Below are 6,036 nucleotides of genomic sequence, written 5' to 3'. Positions count from 1 at the left end.
AACGGTAAAATGAAGACGACAAGTTTGCAGTGGCTGTTTATCAAGAACTCGGCATCAACAAGAAGAAAATTGTCGGACATTTGCCAGTGGAATTCAGCACAATTGCAGCCTATTTTATTGAGAACAACGGTGAAATTTCCTGCAAAGTAACTGGGAAAAGGAAGCACTCTAAAGGCCCATGAGGAGGAATGGCTATTCAGTGCAAGCTGTGTTGGACACCTTCAAACAAAAGACATGTTAAAAAACTTGATGTGCTCATTGCTGCAGAGAGAATCAAGATTCTTCGCATACATGGACTTAATGTTTAGCTGTATGTGTTTTGACTAAGGAACAATTTAAAGCGAACATTAAAACACCAATTTAGTGTACCACCTTAAAATCTTGTGCATATTAATGAGGTGTCAAAACGCTTGTACCCACGCATCAGCCGCAACCCTAATTTTGGTACCATTTTTCTGTTAAAAAAGTGCGGCCTATCCACGGGTAAATATGGTACCTCTGGAGAACATGAAATGCCATTGCCAAAAGCCTCTCATCATGAGCATGTCCAGATCAGAAAAGAACCCGGGCAGGTTTTACTTCAGGTGTTCCAAACGCTATTGTAACATCTTTCAATGGGCCAATGAACCCCACAAACCAAGGTCAGAGCTTGGTTAAAAGAGGGTAGAAAGCTTTGGTTGGAACCCCGCCCACTTCAACAAGGGGTAGAGAGTATTGTCGAAAGAGCATATGACTGTGCAGATCTTGGGAACTGGGAATTTGAAAGAGATCCTTGTAGATGGGTAGTGTGTTTCTGGGCTCACATTTTTCTAGCACTTCAAAATCCTGGGCCCAGTTATTATGACCCTTCACATCAGAGGTGAAGTAATAAACTTCAACCAAGTGCTAAATGGCATTGTATAAACAAAAAACCTGATTACAAGAAGGTAAGAAGGTACCCTTGGTGGAGAAAAAGGTCAAAAATAAACAGCTTAGCAAGTGGAATCACAAGCCTGATTTCACAAACAACCCAACATGCAGACTCATAAATCCCACAAAATCAGAGATCAGCATAATCAACAAGCACATTTTAGACAACATAAACAAAGAGATAATCAAAGTAACAAAAGTGAATCTATGGAGATGTACCTCAAATGTCATTGAATGGTTTCAAGGAATCCCAAAAAAATCCCAACACGTGTTCATAACTTTCAATGTATGTGACTTCTAACTATCCATTTCCAACAGCTTCTGACAAAGGCACTTGACTATGCATCCCAATTCACACATATCTCTCCGCAAGACCGCCACATTATCACACACAAAAAAAAATCACCGTTGTATCACCAGAACACGCCATGGGAAAAGAAAAACACCAGCAACTTGTTTGACATGACGATGGGCTCATATGATGGAGCCAAGACATGCAAACTCGTTGGCACCTACATGTTGTCCCTCATCGCACCGAAATTTAAAGGCCAAGTTGGTCTCTACCGTGACGATGGTTTGGCAGTGTGCAAAGCAACACCTAAACAAATCAAGAAAACGAAACAAGTCAAATGGCCTCAAAATCACCATCGAAGCAAACAAAAAGAACATAAACTACCTAGACGTAACCCTAGACCTTACAAGAGGATCTTACAAACCCTTCATGAAACCCAACAACAGAATCCTCTACATCCTCCGACAAAGCAATCACCCACCCGCACTACTAAAGAACATCCCAGAAAACATCAAAAAACTACTAACCAGCATCTCGTCTATCCAGAAAGTTTTCGATGATGCGATTCCACCGTACCAGAAAGCACTTGATGAGAGTGGCTACAATTACAAGCTCACGTATAATCCACAGCCAAAGTGCAACAGAAATCGCCAAAGAAAAATCGTATGGTACAACCCCCATGGAATGCTAACATGAAAACTAACCTGGGAAGGAAGTTCCTAAACATCATCGACAGATGCTTCCCAAACGGACACCCCCTACACAAGATCTTCAACAAGCACACACTGAAGCTCAGCTACTCCTGCATGCCTAACATGAAGAGTATCATCTCATCACACAACAAAGCACTACTATCAAATTACCACCAGTCACAAACACAGACAAACGTCAAAGAATGCAACTGCAGAAAAAAGGATCAATACCTGCTGGACGGAAAATGTCTCACACAAAATGTAGTTTACCAAGCCACATTCACAACACAAACATCATCAGACTCATACGTGGGCTTCACCACAAATTTTAAAGAGTGCTACAGAAATCACACAGCATCCTTTCAACACCAAAACAAGACAAACAAAACTGAGCTATCTAAACACATTTGGACACTAAAAGACAACAAACCTTTTACCATCAAGTGGAGAATCATTAAGCAGTGCAGACCTTATAGCAACATTAGTAACAAATGTAATTTGTGTTTTTGACAAATTTGTGATCATCTGTAAGAAGAGTTTGTGTACTCTAAGAGAAACGAACTAGCAAGTGCATGCCCCCACTGAAACAGATACCTACTCAAGAACTTTGTGACCAAGTAATGCAATCTTTAAGTAACACGTGATTTCAGATTTTAGATCCCATAGCAACTGCTTTTTATTGCCAGTTTTTCAATGCTAAATAGCATCTGTTTTTCCATATCGTAGCAACTGTTTTTATATCTCATAGCAACCTAAAGTTAGCTTTTAATTGCCCTTTTGTGAAATTTAACAGTCATTTGTTGATATTGCCTGATGAGTATGGTCATTCTTTGACCATACGAAACACCCTTGTTGCAATAAAACAATGAATTGAAGTCTTGCTACCATTGTTTATTATCTACACTGCTCCTCCCAGAGTTGAGCCCTGTATAAATTTATTCTGTTCAAGTTCAAGAAGTATCTACTGCTCCTTTCACCAAGTTGAGCACTGTTGAGAATGAATTACCAGGTTAAAGATTTCAGTTATTTGACCAAGAACATCCCACTGGCAAGTAGAAGCAAGTATCTACAAATCCTGATAGAGAAAACAGAATCCTTAATATACCGAATGCATTGGAAAGCCTTCTTCTTTTCGAAAAACCACGACACCGTTAACAATGAAAAAGAAACGTATGGATTCAAATCAAAATGTCCACCACTGCATATTAGGGCCCTCGATGAATTTGAAGACAGCATGCTCAATATGATCCAATGAGTGGAGTTTAAAACCAACTGCACTGCAACAAATAGCTTCCAAGCAAAACTTGACAAAGACGTACAAGAAATCTGACAAGATAAGAACATCTATGTAAAATCCAACAAAACTACCAACCACTACAAGGCTGAGCCTCAAGACTATTTAAACCTCCCACAGAAAAACTTGACTAAGGCTTACAACTAGCAAAAGCATCCCAGATTCAATTACCTCCATCGACAAAGAGATTGCCCAAGACCTTAAACTTGAGGACCGCATTGAAGTTTCCGTGAGCAGAGCCGCATTCATAACATTAAAAGATTACAAGCCTGATTTCACAAACAACCCAACATGCAGACTCGTAAATCCCACAAAATCAGAGATCGGCATAATCAGCAAGCACATTTTAGACAACATAAACAAAGAGATAATCAAAGTAACAAAAGCAAATCTATGGAGATGTACCTCAAATGTCATCGAATGGTTTCAACCAATCCCAAACAAATCTCAACACGCGTTCATAACTTTCGATGTATGACTTCTACCCATCCATTTCCAAGCAGCTTCTCACAAAGGCATTTGACTATGCATCCCAATTCACACATATCACACCGCAAGACCGCCACATTATCACACGCGAAAAAATCACTGTTGTATCACCAGAACACGCCATGGGAAAAGAAGGACACCAGCAACTTGTTTGGCGTGACAATGGGCTCACGTGATGGAGCCGAGACATGCGAACTCGTTGGCACCTACATGTTGTCCCTCATCACACCAAAATTTAAAGGCCAAGTTGGTCTCTACCGTGACGATGGTCTGGCAGTGTGCAAAGCAACACCTAAACAAACCAAGAAAACGAAACAAGAAGTCAGTGAAATTTTCAAATCAAATGGCCTCAAAATCACCATGGAAGGAAACAAAAAACCATAAACTTCCTAGACATAACCCTAGACCTTACAAGAGGATCTTACAAACCCTGCATGAAACCCAACAACAAAATCCTCTACGTCCTCCGACAAAGCAATCACCCACCTGCACCACTAAAGAACATCCCAGAAAACATCAACAAACGACTGACCAGCATCTCAACTAGCCAGAAAGTTTTCGACAACGCGATTTCACCGTACCAGAAAGCGCTTGACAAGAATGGCTACAATCACAAGCTCACGTATCACGCACAGGCAAAGCGCAACAGAAATCACCAAAGAAAAATTGTATGCTACAACCCCCCATGGAATGCTAACGTGAAAACTAACCTGGGAAGGAAGTTCCTAAACATCATCGACAGATGCTTCCCAAACGGACACCCCCTACACAAGATCTTCAACAAGCACACACTGAAGCTCAGCTACTCCTGCATGCCCAACATGAAGAGTATCATCTCGTCACACAACAAAGCACTACTATCAGATTACCACCAGTCGCAAACACAAACAAACATCTAAGAATGCAACTGCAGAAAAAAAAGAATCAATGCCCGCTGGACGGAAAATGCCTCACACAAAATGTAGTTTACCAAGCCACATTCACAACACAAACTTCATCAGACTCATACAAGGGCCTTGCCAGAAATTTTAAAGAGTGTTACAGAAATCACACAGCATCCTTTCAACACCAAAACAAGACAAATGAAACTGAGCTATTTAAACACATTTGGACACTAAAAGACAACAACAAATGTTTTACCATCAAGTGGAGAATTAAGCTGTGCAGACCTTATAGCAACATTAGGCACAAATGTAATTTATGTCTTTTTGAGAAATTTGTGATCATCTGTAAGACGAGTTTGTGTACTCTAACCAAGAGAAACAAACTAGCAAGTGGGTGCCCCCACAGAAACAGATACCTACTCAAGAACTTTGTGACCAAGTAATGCAATGTTTAAGTAACACATGATTTCAGATTTTAAGTCCCATAGCCACTGCTTTTTATTGCCAGTTTTTCAATGCTATATAGCATCTGTTTTTCCATATCACGGCAACTGTTTTTATATCTCATAGCAACCTAAAGTTAGCTTTTAATTGCCAGTCCGCAAAATTTAATAGTCATTCGTTGATATTGCCTGATGAGTGTGGTCATTTTTTGACCATACGAAACAGCGTTGTTGCAATAAAACAATGAATTGAAGTCTTGCTGCCATTGTTTATTATCTACACTGCTCCTCTCAGAGTTGAGCCCTGTATAAATTTATTTTGTTCAAGTTCAAGAAGTAAAATGTAGTTTTTGTAGGCAGCTTTGCAAAAAGTACGACTACTACTGTCCTGTCTCATTGTGGATGTCTGCTGTATTCTTTGAACAAAGTTGTAAATATTCTGCATCTAAACAAAGTTTGCACAAGAAAAACGTTCCCCTAGATGGTCAAATCAGGTGGGCAAAATCATCCTCACAACTGGCCCTAAGGCCCTTGGACATGGCTTTCTCTGTGTTCCACACGCACACCTCAGAGTTTTACAAGGATATCCTTGCAGTTTCCTCTCAGTTTTATTCATGCAGGTACTCAAACATTTGCATGACACTTGTGGCTAGGCAAATAACGAATAAGCAGATAATAAAGAAAATATTCGATTGACAAACCAGGCTTGGAAATTGCAAATTTTGAATGCCTTTGTAGTGAAAAAAGTAGAAACTGTTTTCCCTCACCTGTACCTCTTGATTGTTCAATCAAGACTGCACATGCGTTTTATCGTGACAATCGTCCTTTAATTTCCACGCTGGCCATAAGTATGCCATGATGCAATGGCAAACATGAGACATTTTTCTTGACTCTCACTTTTGAAATCAATAATTTTGTGTTTAAGTTGAAGTTCAAGTTCACACCATCAACATTAAAATCAACACTCACCTGAAATATTAACTCGGAAATAAATTTTAACTCCTGTTATACAATAAGTATTGTAGAGTTAAGC

The sequence above is a fragment of the Orbicella faveolata genome, unplaced genomic scaffold (genome assembly GCF_042242905.1).
Source record: "Orbicella faveolata isolate gen_17 unplaced genomic scaffold, um_ofav_v1 contig_24, whole genome shotgun sequence".
Lineage (NCBI taxonomy): Eukaryota > Metazoa > Cnidaria > Anthozoa > Scleractinia > Merulinidae > Orbicella > Orbicella faveolata.
Note: the sequence above shows the minus strand (reverse complement) of the source record.